A 14,862-nucleotide genomic window follows, 5' to 3' on the forward strand; every position below is an offset into this window, starting at 1 on the left:
GAAAGCAATAGATGTATTCTCACATTACATTTTGGGATAGAAAGAATTTCATCGTTTAAAATGCCTACAAAGTGTTAGGAAATGGTATTTGGTGCTGCTCAGAAGTTCAGACATCAAGCACTGTATTAAGGAAAAATGTGATAACGTGGTGTGGAAGCTAAAGCTCTTTCAAAAATAACTGGATAGCTTTCATATTTCTTTGCGGGTAGAGAAGCAGAGAGATAGAAATAGAAATATTATGTGTACATTAAACATTGCTACGATTTCTTTTTATGGTTCAGTTGATTAAATATGCACAAGATTGCATTGCTGTGTTACAAATATTTTACTGAACAATTAAGCTAAAAGTTGTATTTGAGAATAAAAATACACATGGCTCATCCAGATGGCAAACAATGAAACTGGAAATAATTTGCAGAACAACCTTTTAACCTGCTGACTGATTAAATATGGGAGGATCCTTAGGGTTCTAGCAGGGGCAGGAGGACCTTTCAGGGAAAAAATTAAATTAATTCCTGTGGCCTAGATTATAATTTTATGATCTGACCTGGATAAGGGACAGACCATAGCTGCGTGCTCCAGGAGTAGACCACAAGGGGAATTGTCTCAGAGTCCGAATTCATTCCCAGCTTCAAGGATGGAGTAACTTCACTCCATTTTGTGAGGAAGTACCCTGTGTGCCTGGGTAGCTACTTTGGTTTAGGATTAAGTTGGGGAGAGGAGGTAAAATCAGGACACTTATTACTCCCCATTCCCTCTCTCTGCCCCCTCCCTGCCCACTTGCTTGTAATGGGGCATACTGGGCAAGTAGCTCCTGCTCTTCCTACCACAGCCAGAGTCACAGTTTGGGCAGGATCAGGCAAATGAGTAAAGAGGTAGTAAGAACATGTATCTCCATCCCCAGGAAGTCTTTCTGCTCTTTGAGAAAACCAGCCTCTTAAAAAGTCAAAGGTAGTTCAAACTGTTTTGAAATCCAGTTTGTGTGGATCATGTTTCTTGATCCTTCCAAATGACTATTCTTCCTGTGCAAGAAAGGATCTTTTGTTTCCTTTTTATCTGGCCTTAAGAGTTTAATGACAGCTAAAATAACATAAATGAGACCTTTGTTAGCAATGTTCCTTCCTACTATTTGTAAGGAGAAGATGTGGATTTCATTAGCCTTCAGTAACAAATAGGTTATGCATATAGAAGTGTCAGTTAGCAGAAAAGGTAAAATTAACACATAACTTAAATACATTACACTTTCAAATATAGCTGTTTATCACAATGGTTTATAATTACAGCTTTGGGTTCCCACACACATTTTCCTCTTTTAATTGTTCTACCTCCTTTCCACTGTTCATGTTCATGACTTGTGCCATTTTTCATCGGTTAAGACACAAAAATATGCTTTTCATTAGATATTTGACCAATTTCAGCCAATTACACTGGATAGAGACAACATATGCAGTTGCTCTTGACATACCATTTACATCGGAACAGTGCTACACCTGTGTCCAGATAAACTCACAAATTAGCTGCTCATTATCTCTATTTCCATCAACATATGCAGCAGCTGCAGCTCTCCACTTCTTATAAGTATAAAACCGCCTCAAATCCCGCGTCACATACACATACTTAGTGCAGTTGTTTTACTCAATTGATTAATTCCAATTGGTTTGTCACTAAACTATTCATTTAATTTAGCACTCCACAAAAGCCTCAGATAAAATGCTTCAGACTGAAGGAATCAGAAAGTTAATCAATGAGAGCATCAAAAGATGATGTCATAGGAATGTTCTAAGAAGGATGAACAAGTCAAGTGTTAAGTCAGTAAATCCTTAATTCCTAGTGCCAAGCTATACTCAGACACTACATGGTATATCACCAGTTCTATACCTTTCAGGGTAAATCCTGCTTTACATGGATAAAGCTTCCACTGACTTCAGTAGGAGTTTCACCTATGCAGCTGAGAGCAAAATTTGGCCCATTGTTTTTTGTTCCTTTCACAGGTTCTTACACAAAGTGATGAAATCCAAATTTAAGGCTTATGCTCTGTCCTGAACTCACTCTGAGGTGAACAAAAGGCCCAGTGGTCTAAGTTAAGAATACACAATCAGATTCACTTTCAAATTCCTGACTTTTTTCCACCTGTGTCATAGTTTTAATGCCATTTAATGAGAGGTTGTTTTTAAAAATTGGTTTCCTTGTTTGAAAAACAAGTTATGAAGCATATTATATTCCTGACAAAGAGCTCTTCCAGCCTCTCAGGTAAGGAGCTACTCTGTGTATTTGGTAAATATTTTATCTCAGTGGTTTTTCTATGTATTATGGGTGAGATTTTCAGAGAAGACATCCAACTCCCATTTCATTAGGCATCCAACTCCCATTTTAATAAGTCTACATGTAGACTTATTATAATTATTAGACAGCCTATAGGTAGACTTGTTATGTACCTGAATGTTGCAGTTCACTTGCTTTAATAATTGCTTCTGGATATTTGAAATTGCATGATGGAGATACATTTACATCCAAAAATTTGTTACTTAAAAGAAAGTTAAGGTTGTCAAGTCAAGCACTCAAAAGCTAGGAAATGCCAGAATTAAATTTGCCTGTGCAACCTTAATTCAGCCCCTTTGTGCATATGCATTATGATACAGAGTGAAATCCTGGCTCCACTGAAGTCAATGGGAAATGTGCCACTGGCTTCAGTGGGGCAAGTATTTTCACCCACCATCTTAGCACTGTTTTTGCACAGGAATTCCACCTCATTCACAGCACAGGATGGACCTTGCCCAGGGTGGTGTAGTCAATGAGGCTGTTGTCCGTAGGACAGTTGCTTCATTTGCTGCAGATGTTGGAAGATATCTAGTGCATGAGGCAGGAAACTCCAGAACAGAAAGGATGGTTATGTGATTAAAGCAACTGAATGCCATGCTGAACAGCTGTATTCTATCGCTGACTCTGCCACTGTGTTCCTATGTGCTGCTGGACAAGTTGCTTAAACCAGAATTTTCAGAGGTGGCCACGAATGGTGTATTGCTCATTTCCGAGTGCCCAACTTGAAAAACCTGGGAGCTGATTTGCAGGAGTGCTAGATGCTCCCAGCTGGAACTGAAGTTGACTGGAGTTCTGCTTCAAACATATATAGTGATATAAAAATGCTAGATACTTTGAAAAATTAGGCCTTAGGGGCTAAATTCACCAAAAGACTTATGTGTCTAGATCCCAGAACCTGGACCCACCAGGATTCACAAATCCCCTGCTCAGCTGCCTGCAAGCCCTGTTGATGCCTAAACTCACTTGGTGCCTACATTTTTGCAGTAAAAGTTCCTAAATGCCTGTGTTTCAGCCTCTGAGCATGCACACTGCAGCCACATACCAAGCATATGGATGCCTAAGCCCCAGAACAAGTCATGAACTGGGGAAAGATAGGCATTTCTCTGCCTTCATCGCCTGTGGGGCCCAATAAGGTAGGTGAGTTCTGAGCTCGCCTACTGGATCAGATTCCTATAGATGAACTAACACAAAATGGCCAGGGTGAGCCGGACCTTCCTCATAACTTTTAGCCCAGTGTTTAGAATACTCACCTGGGACGTGGGAGACCCTTGGTTCAAGTCCCCATCTCAGGGAGGGAACGAATTTGAATAGGGATTTGCCACGTCTCCAGTGAATGCTCCAACTACCAGGCTTACAGAGTCATTCTCAAGCTTGCTTTCTCTCTGTGGTCTAACTATTCTTTCTTTATTTATCCAGTGGAACAGCTTCAACAGGGTGACTGAGGGAGTTATGCATCACAATAGCCCAGAGCTCCATGGTTAGGGCACTCACCTTGGAGGTGGCAGAATCCTGTTCAGCTCCCTTCTCACCCTCAGCTGCAGATGGGAACTTGAACCAGTGGTCTCCAACATCCCAAGTGAGTACTCTAACCACTGGGATAAGAGTTATAAGAGAGTGCATCCAGCTGCCACTTCTTGCTAACACGGAGTATCGCCTAATGCTAAGAGAGGGTTTTGTAGTTGAAAATCCAAAGCAGGGGGAGGCACCTTCCTGCAGCCTGGACTTAGGTGCCTATCTCCAAGACAGGGGGCTTTCTACACACTCCTCAGCTTGGCATCTCCCACTGGCTATCTTAGGCGAGGAACCAGCTAGCATGCTGACTTTTGTGAATCCTATTCTAAGGCCCTTGTCTCTCCCTGTTCATTGTACAGGGGTGCCTAGGCACCAAACTGGGGCTTTGTGAATCCCAATGGTTTTTTCGGAGCGTAAAAGTTTGGGGTGACTACGCACAGTTTCTTTGTGAATCTAGCCATGGCTGTCTTAAATTGGATGCCCAAAGCTGGTGGATACTAAACAAATATGTCCTTAATTGCTCCATGCCTCAGTTTCCCCTCTGTAAAATGTGGGATGATAATACCAGTGTATCTCATATGGGTGCTATAAAGATAAATTCATCAATGTTTGTGAAGCACTCAGATGCTATACTGATGAATATCCATGATGAGAAGGCCTATGCGGATATTAATTCTGTATTCAATGTAGGATTTAAATGGAGTACAGTAATTAAGGCACGGGGTCATATATGATAACTGTGAACAGAAATATTGAATGGCTTTCCATTTAGTGAGCACTGTTCATCCTGTGCCCTGAATGAGGCATGGAACCTACAGAAAAAATAGTGTATAATCATGTAATTAAGAACTGTGGGTGAAATACTGGCACCATTGAAGTCAATTGAAAAGCTCCCATTGACTTCAGTGGACCCAGGATTTCACTCTATATCATAATGGATATGCACAAAATGGCTGAATTAAAGTGGCATGTGAGATGAATCCTGAGATTTCCTAACTTTTGAGTGTTTGACTTTGCAACTTTAATGTTCTTTTAACATTGGCTTCTTAATGTAATTTCTCACATTTTTTAAAGAAAGCAAATTGGAAAAAATAGAAATTCTGTAGCGTGGAAACATATTGACCCCAACATGGGTCATCAGCAGGACTGGGACCTTCAAATCCACAGCACAGACCTTTGCTACCATTTGAGCTAGCTGAGTAACTGGTAGCAGTAATACAGTGTTATCCCCTATGTGGATTAACCAGTAGAGGGGGAAGAGAGAGACAATTTACCAGTGAGTTTAAGAGCTATTTACTGACAGCAGATGAATGTTGAGACTTGGGTATCTGGGTTCAGTGCTAGATTCTGGAGGGGAGTATAACCTAGTGATTATAAACCCTTCTGCTCCTGTTCCTGCAATCCTGACCCCTTCTACTCTTGTTTCCTCCAGTCTGTCCCTATCTCAGTCTTCTCCACTTTAGCTCCTGTTCCAGTCTCCCTGGCTCTCACTGGCTTCTATCTCAGTCTCTTTCCCTCTCTTTTTCTCTTCTCCCCACTGGTTCCTGTTTTAGCCCTCCCCCTCTTCCTCCCTGAATTCCTGGCAGGCAATTTCCTTCTCCATGTTGTCTGGACACCAGCAGGAGGAGCATGGGAGCATAGGAGAGACAGTCTCCTTATTCTCAGTTCCAGTGCATGGTGTCACAGCAGTTCTCATTTGCAACAAGGATCAATTACAGGGAACATCCTGCTCAGCCCCTGAAGCAGTGGGATGGAACTTATTTCATGACCCTGTGGGGATGATGCATGCACAGTCCAGTTGGAACACAGGCATTTTGTGGGGCTAGAACATGCTCAATGCAGATGCAATCCTCAGAGAATTTAGCTGCCAGCCTCTAACAACCCTTCCTACTGAGTATGTGTGAACTGCAATTTTCAGAGGCTCATAGCTTGGTCAAATTTGGGTAGATTTTCACAAGGAGAGCAAAGGACACATCCCTGACACCCGGGCAGTTCTCCTGCCAAATTTCAAGTCCCTGCTCAAAGCATGGAAGCGCTAGAGCTTCACAATGGAACAGTTGTAAAAAAATTTAATATGGGCAAAAATGTATTTTTAACTAATTTTATTCTCAGAAATGTCTGGACCAGTTTTGCTGAAACTTTCCAAAACATGTGCCCAGCATGGGAAATTTCAGCCAAAATAGTTAAAATTTGGCAAAGTTATAACCAAGTGAAAATAGGATCTTATCATGGAAAGTATTATGCGCCTTAAATATTAGTGTCAATACCAGCTGTGCTTGTAATAGACCTTGCTGGTTTTGAAGAATTAAGTCCAATACAGTATATTGTGCACATACACAGTAATGCTGTTCTATGCCTAAAGAGAAAAGAAGTTCTAAGACACTATGAAATATATAAACAGCAGCTGGAACAGAGAAGGGGAGCTCTGACAACAGCAATCAGAAAACCTAGGAGAGGATATATACCTCTATTAAATTAATCTATTTCTGCATAAAATCTTTATGCTGACTAGATCAGTTTAGGTGATGTTGACTAGTTTATAAGAAAGTCTTGCATTCTAAATACGGCTGACAGAGATCTTAATCCTACTGATAAAAGTTACAAAAATAGAATGAGTTATAAATACTGGAACAAAAATAAACAATTAAAAACATCTGAAACATGACAAATAAGCATTAAGATGGTCTAATCTGAAAGGCAATAGAAGCCTTTATATGATATTTGTAATGGTGGTACTGGATGGAAGACAGAGTGCTGAGAATGGGATGATTGTCTGAGAAATCGTGAAGAGAATAATGAAGACGGGATGATGATAAGGGGCCTGGGAAAGTGACAGAGAGCAGGGAGATAGCACTGATCTCTTAATAGATTTTAAGGCCAGAAGGAACCATTACGAGGCCATGGAATTTCACCCAGTAGTTCTTGCATCAAGCTCATAATTTCTGGTTGAACAAGAGCAAATCTTTCAGAAAGACACCCAGTCTTGATTTAAAGACTTCAAGTGATGGATTGAGATGAGAGGGGCCAAGTCAAAGGGGCATGGGGTGATGAGGTAGGGTTGGCAGAGGATGTAAAAAAGGGTTGAAAGCCCTGAGAATGGGATTATAGAAACCCTGGGAAAAGAGAACAGAAACCACTGAGACTTGGATGACTGAGTGTCTTAAAAATGGGGCACTGAGCACTCAGAATGGGATAAGAGGGGCCCTCTATTGAAGTGGGATAATAGAACCCTTAGGATAGGGGACAGAGGACCCTAAAAATGGGATTATAGAGACTCTGGAGAGAGCCCTGAGAATAGGTTATTAGAGATCCTGGGGAAGGGGGGCTGAAAGCCCTGGTAATCGTTAATGGGCTTCTGGGAAAGAGGACCCAGAGCCCTGCTGAGGCTGGCTCAAGGTAATACAATTTCCATTTGAAAAATATGATTTGATCTGTCCAAATGTTTGAATCCATTTAGCATCTCTACAGAAGGGAATGAATGATTTTTTCCAGTTTGACCCTTTTACTTTTACATCAGACACAGCTCTTGAAATTCATGAGGCATAATGCTCCAATAGCTGCTCACTGGGATGCCATGATATTGTCATGGGGATCTTAGTTCATGAGATTTTTTTAAAATCATTTTAAAGAGCAAGAGTCAAAGCAGATGATTTATGTGATTGGGAAAGGCCCTTGCCTTTCACATACCTTGTTCCCATGGATATGTATTGTGATCCTAAATGGGGGACGTTCTATTCCCAGTTGCAGTAGTGGGCTTTCCCTCTCCTCCCTCAAGTGATCTTCCTTAGCTGAGGAAGGAAGGCTGGATAGGACTCTCTTTGGACTCTATTGGTGTCATGCCTAGATGTCACTGTAGCTGTGCCTCCGTGGGTCACAACTGAGAATACCAAATTCAGGACAATTAGGGCAGATACACCCCAAAACTGGAGGTTATTCTCCCATGAGATACACCAAACCAGCAACAAAAGTAAACTTCTGTTTCACCACACCGGCTAACAAGAAGTCATGAAAGCAGTTTCCTTAGGCATTCCAGTCCTTGTATCACCACCAAAAACATTAGAGTTAGAGATGAGTGGTTCTATAAAACCAATTTCATCAAATGAAAGGTTCTTCTGATCCCAAAGGACCAGCCACACACCCTGGTCAATATACAACTCAGATCTTATCCCAAAATCACGCTGTTGCCAATCCGTTAGTATCTAAAATCTAAAGGTTTATTTATAGAAAGAAAGAAAGAAAGAAAGAAAGAAAGAAAGAAAGAAAGAAAGAAAGAAAGAAAGAAAGAAAGATGAGAGTTAAAATTTGTTAAAGGAATCAAATATATACAGTAATTGCAAAGTTCTTGGTTCAGGCTTGTAGCAGTGATGTAATAAACTGCTGGCTTAAGTCAAGTCTCTGCTTGCTTTCAAATCATTGGAAGGACCTCAGTCATAGAATCATAGAATATCAGGGTTGGAAGGGACCTCAGGAGGTCATCTAGTCCAACCCCCTGCTCAAAGTAGGACGAATCCCCAACTAAATCATCCCAGCCAGGGCTTTGTCAAGCCTGACCTTAAAAACTTCGAAGGAAGGAGATTCCACCACCTCCCTAGTGAAAAAGTTTTTCCTAATATCCAACCTAAACCTCCTCCACTGCAACTTGAGACCATTACTCCTCGTTCTTTCATCTGCTACCACTGAGAACAGTCTAGATCCATTCTCTTTGGAATCCCCTTTCAGGTAGTTGAAAGCAGCTATCAAATCCCGCCTCATTCTTCTCTTCCGCAGACTAAACAATCCCAGTTCCCTTAGCCTCTCCTCATAAGTCTTGTGTTCCAGTCCCCTAATCATTTTTGTTGCCCTCCGCTGGACGTTTTCCATTTTTTTCACATCCTTCTTGTAGTGTGGGGCCCAAAACTGGACACAGTACTCCAGATGCGGCCTCACCAATGTCGAATAGAGGGGACTGATCATGTCCCTCGATCTGCTGGCAATGCCCCTACTTATACATCCCAAAATGCCATTGGCCTTCTTGGCAACAAGGGCACACTGTTGACTCATATCCAGCTTCTTGTCCACTGTAACCCCTAGGTCCTTTTCTGCAGAACTGCTGCCTAGCCATTCGGTTCCTAGTCTGTAGCAGTGCATGGGATTCTTCCGTCCTAAGTGCAGGACTCTGCACTTGTCCTTGTTGAACCTCATCCGATTTCTTTTGGCCCAATCCTCTAATATTTCTAGGGCCCTCTGTATCCTATTCCTACCCTCCAGCGTATCTACCTCTCCTCCCTGTTTAGTGTCATCTGAAAACTTGCTGAGGGTGCAATCCACACCATCCTCCAGATCATTAATGAAGATATTGAAAAAAACCGGCTCCAGGAGCGACCCTTGGGGCACTCTGCTTGATGCTGGCTGCCAACTAGACATGGAGCCATTGCTCACTACCCACTGAGCCCGACAATCTAGCCAGCTTTCTATGCACCTTATAGTCCATTCATCCAGCCCAAACTTCTTTAACTTGCTGACAAGAATACTGTGGGAGACCGTGTCAAAAGCTTTGCTAAAGTCAAGGAATAACACGTCCACTGCTTTCCCCTCATCCACAGAGACAGTTATCTCGTCATAGAAAGCAATTAGATTAGTCAGGCATGACTTGCCCTTGGTGAATCCATGCTGACTGTTCCTGATCACTTTACTGTCCTCTAAGTGCTTCAGAATTGATTCCTTGAGGACCTGCTCCATGATTTTTCCAGGGGCTGAGGTGAGGCTGACTGGCCTGTAGTTCCCCGGATCCTCCTTCTTCCCTTTTTTAAAGATGGGCACTACATTAGCCGTTTTCCAGTAGTCTGGGACCTCCCCCAATCGCCATGCGTTTTCAAAGATAATGGCCAATGGCTCTGCAATCACATCCGCCAACTCCTTTAGCACTCTCGGATGCAGCGCATCCGGCCTCATGGACTTGTGCTCGTCCAGCTTTTCTAAATAGTCCCGAACCACTTTTTTCTCCACAGAGGGCTGGTCACCTCCTCCTCACGCTGTGCTGCCTAGTGCAGTAGTCCGGGAGCTGACCTTGTTCGTGAAGATAGAGGCAAAAAAAGCATTGAGTACATAAGCTTTTTCCACATCCTCTGTCACTAGGTTGCCTCCCTCATTCAGTTAGGGGCCCACACTTTCCTTGACTTTCTTCTTGTTGCTAACATACCTGAAGAAACCCTTCTTGTTACTCTTAACATCTCTTGCTAGCTGCAACTCCAGGTGTGATTTGGCCTTCCTGATTTCACTCCTGTATGCCTGAGCAATATTTTTATACTCCTTCCTCAGTCCCTTGGTTAGAATGCTCTCATTAGTATAAGTTCAAAGTCCAGAGATTTGAGCAGGAAAGAGGCAAAATGGAGATATTTCCAGGGTCTTTTATAGCTTCTGCCATGTGGAGGGAAAACCATTGTTCACACTGGAAATTACAGTAACAAGATGATGTTTGGAGTCACATGGGCAAGACACATATCCATGCATGATTTTGGTTACTCATAATAGAAGTCATTACCTATACCTCAAAAAGCACGTTGACAGGAAAGTCCATTCAGGGTAGGTGGGCATCTTCCATTGTGAGTTAAATGTTCTTTTGATGGGCCACTCAATTTGAATAATCCCTCCAAGATGGGCTGGCTAAATACCTTGTGGGCGCTACCTAGGAGGAAACATTTTGAAATCCAGGTATAGAGCCAACAGTCATAACTTCAAATACAAAAATGATACATGCATACAAATAGCATAATCATATTCAGCAAATCATAACTTTTCCCATAGACACCTTACTTGACAACCTTTGCACCAGATTTGTCACAAATATATAACAGTGGTTGCAACAATGATCTATGTGGTCATATTTTAATCAGATAACATCACAGTCACTTAAGAGAACCACAGGAGCTGAGGGTGCTGCCTCTGCAATGCTCCTGCTGGCCCACAAAAGACTAGAGATGGAAATCAAATCTGGGTCTCATATGATGGTGCAGTACATTACATCTCTATTTTAATATAAATAAAGCACGGTGACTATCTCACCTGTAAATCACATCCTCAAATCCCATTTCTAAGTCTCATCACTGGCTCCTTGAATCAAATTCAAGCTTGTTGCTCTCACCTTCACGATCATGTGGTCTTACCCAGGCCTTCATGTCTGCCCTCATTACTGTGTACACTTTCTCACTCCTGGTGCATCTCCCAGTTTTCTCTGCATACTACTTCCTTTGTTTGCATCTTTTGCCTTCTTTCATACTACCCCATACATTTTGAACAGTCTCCCGCCTCTGGCTTGCCAAGTGTTCATTCTTCTTCTCTTCCTGTTCTTCCTTAAAACCCATTTCTCTCCTGAACCCTCCCTTCTCTGATCTCCTCTCTTAAGGGCTCTCCTTTATCTCCTCTATCTGAATTGTTGTCCCAGAAATGTTGGAAATGAGGTCACCAGCATGGCCACACATGACCTTTGAATATTTCACATTGAACTAAAAGTCTGCTGTGATAAGTGCTTCCCATTTCTGACAGCCATATGGAAGGTGGAGCAGGCTAAGAATTTCAGGTCTTCTTTGCTCTGAACTAAAACATTTTGAAATCAAAAAGATTTTCAAAAATTATGCTAGAAACAATTAAATATGTATACTGTAGCCGCAGCATGACAGCCCAGCTATTAGTTTTTTAAAAAATGCCTGTGATCTTTCTGACTGGAAGTACATGTCTAGTTCACAAGATGCAAATTGCTGCTGAATCTTTTGGTGCAGCTCTCAGTATTTGCAACTAGGACTCAATAATTGATTGCAATAATTTATGCTTTCTTCAGCGGAATGGTGACCCTGTGCCTCCATCATATTCAGTGAAGTGGGGGAAAGAGACACTATATTATGCAGAGATTGTAGTCACTGCATGCTTAATACTGAAGGCTAGTATACATTTGATTTTGGACCCATGCTCAACTTCAGGAAAACTCAACCAATCTACTTGAAATTACATGTGTGATTTTAGGATCAATTTTTTTTTCTGGAAAGTGCAAGATAAATCAGACAATATATTTGGGAGCTATTGTGGTTCAAAAAATGAGGCGGTCATACTTCTTGAACATTTACAAAGATCCTGGGATGGGGGGAGGCGAGGTTGGGTGGAGCAGGGGCTCATCATGATTCAGATTTGTTTTAATCTGTCTTGACGAGGGCTGGTGTGATTGAGTAGGTTTTTTGTTTTGTTTTTGAGGAGGGAGGATATTCTTAGAAAAGTTATGTTGTTATTCATAGCAATGTTATGCATACCTAGTCTCTGGTACATTTTTAATTCCATCTGCTAGAAGCCCTGGCATCCATTTGTGAGCTTCCCAAAGTGTGCAAAAGGCCCATGTGCACTTCATGACCTCCACATAAGTCATCTGTTCTGATGCAAGCTTCCCTAAGGCCCACATCCGAGCAATTGCTCTATGCTGAGATGCTAAATGCACATAACACTGGAGGCCTGTACACTTAAATCCCATGAAAGCCTAGAGGAGGAGGAGGAGATGGTGGCTTTCTTGAGGCTATTGAAGAACAAGCAAAGGCTCTGAGCTTATTCTCGTTCTAGACCCATCTTTGCTACTGATTGGACAGAACAGTATATGGCATTTTACAACCATTAGTGAGATCTCACAGCACCTCTGTCAGTCAGGTAGACATCATCTGTTTCTGAGAGAGAAACAGACTCAGGAAAGTTTAAGTGACTTGGCCATGGTCATATGAAATTAGAGCCCAGATCTCCTTACTACCAGTCCTGTGCTTAATTCACTAGACCATAGAATGTAACCCCTCTCCCTCCCAAGTCCTTCCGATCTATTTAACCTCTCAATGTATCATTTTTATTATTTAACATATAGGGAGCACTGTGGTGATAACACTTACTTATCTATCTCACAGGGGTACCTACCTTATCACCCTCTTGGTTAATGCACAGCCAACACTCAGTTCACAGGTATTTACTGTTTCAAGGAGGTCGGGGGCTTCACTACAGACATGTGCAAAAAGAAAAGGAGTACTTGTGGCACCTTAGAGACTAACCAATTTATTTGAGCATAAGCTTTCATGAGCTACAGCTCACTTCATCGGATGCATACTGTGGAAAGTGTAGAAGATCTTTTTATACACACAAAGCATGAAAAAATACCTCCCCCCACCCCACTCTCCTGCTGGTAATAGCTTATCTAAAGTGATCACTCTCCTTACAATGTGTATGATAATCAAGTTGGGCCATTTCCAGCACAAATTCAGGTTTTCTCCCCCCGCCTCCATACAATGTAAGGAGAGTGATCACTTTAGATAAGCTATTACCAGCAGGAGAGTGGGGTGGGGGGAGGTATTTTTTCATGCTTTGTGTGTATAAAAAGATCTTCTACACTTTCCACAGTATGCATCCGATGAAGTGAGCTGTAGCTCACGAAAGCTTATGCTCAAATAAATTGGTTAGTCTCTAAGGTGCCACAAGTCCTCCTTTTCTTTTTGCGAATACAGACTAACACGGCTGTTACTCTGAAACCTACAGACATGTGGACCACCTGTCAGACAACTGCCACAATTTGTGAGAGTGAACCCACTTGGTCACTTTCAGGAGAGGAAACTTGGTCGGGGAAGAGAGTTGGTAGTGCAGCAAGTTCCAGCCAGATGTCACACGGGGCCTGTGCAGTTTCTAGAAATCGAATACTGTGTGTATGTGACCCTGCTTTGAAAAGGGAGGAAATCAAAGTGCACTAAGAAACTGTTAGTGTGAAGCAGCAGGTTACATACAGACACTATGTGGCAGGCTAGCATGGGATAGTATTGCACCCCAGCTTGCCATGAACTAATGGTTCATCTCGACAAGTCTTAAGTGTGCCACAAATGGAGGCAGATAATAAAGGGGTGGCTGACAAGTTTCCATATGTCCCTGGAGCTCATGGCCTCAGAAAATGAGCTCAGTGAGGTGCGTGCAGTCCAGGGTTGCCTTGGAAAAATTGAGAGTGTATCTACACTGCAATCATGAGGTGTGATTGCAATTGGTGTAGACCAGGGGTGAAAGTAAGTTAGAGGACTTACTGGTACGCCGGAGTCCTGAGCTGGGGGCGTGGCCTCAACCGGAAGAGGCGTGGCCTCAACCGGAAGAGACAGGGCCTTAAATCCCTGGGCCCTTTAAATATTGATTTAAAGGGCCAGGGCTCCAGTTGCGGTAGTGGCGGCTGGGAGCCCGGGGCCCTTTAAATCACCCCCGAGCTACCAGCTGCAGAGGCGGCTGGGAGCCCCGGGATTCAGGGGCGATTTAAAGGGCCCAGGGCTCCAGCTGCCGCTACTGCAGTGGAGCCCTGGGCCCTTTAAATCACTGAGGAGCCCTGGGGGCTCCCGGCTGCCACCGCTACCCCGGGGCTCTGGGCTCTGGCAGAGCTTTAAAGGGCCTGGGGCTCCGCTGTGGTAGCAGCTGCCAGAACCTTGAGCCCTTTAAATCCCCACCTGAGCCCTGCTGCCCAAGCCCTGGGGTAGCAGTGGCCGGGCTCCATCGGGGAATTAAAGGACTCTGGGGCTCCAGCCACCGCTACCGCTGCAGGGCCCTTTAAATCCCAGCCTGAGCCCTGCTGCCCAAGCCCTGGGGTAGTGGCGGCGGGGCTGCGGCAGGGATTTAAAGGGCCCCGGAGCTCCAGCCGCTGATACTGCCCTGGGGCCCTTTAAATCCCGGCCTGAGCCCTGCTGCCTGAGCCCTGGGGTAGCGGCAGCGGGGCTCTAGCGGGGATTTAAAGGGTCCCGGGGCAGTAGCAGCGGCTGGAACTCCGGGGCCCTTTAAATCCCTGCCAGAGCCCCGCCGCCACTACCCCAGGGCTTGGGCAGCAGGGCTCAGGCCAGGATTTAAAGGGCCCCAGAGCTCCAGCCGTCACTACTACTCCGGGGCCCTTTAAATCCCCGCCAGAGCCCCGCTACCACTACGCCAGGGTTCGGGCAGCAGGGCTCAGGCGGGGATTTAAAGGGCCCTGGGGCAGTAGCAGTGGCTGGAGCTCCGGGGCGCTTTAAATCCCTGCCAGAG

At 43.7% G+C, this 14,862-nt stretch overlaps 1 protein-coding gene across 2 annotated transcripts in view; it reads left to right on the forward strand.

Annotated features, from left to right (window-relative positions):
* Positions 1 to 14,862, forward strand: part of LOC125641568 (protocadherin alpha-C2-like) — a 104,761-nt gene that overhangs the window by 24,350 nt on the left and 65,549 nt on the right. The gene's annotated exons all lie outside the window — the stretch shown is intronic.

Source organism: Caretta caretta, chromosome 8 (genome assembly GCF_965140235.1).
Source record: "Caretta caretta isolate rCarCar2 chromosome 8, rCarCar1.hap1, whole genome shotgun sequence".
NCBI classification, from domain to species: Eukaryota; Metazoa; Chordata; order Testudines; family Cheloniidae; genus Caretta; species Caretta caretta.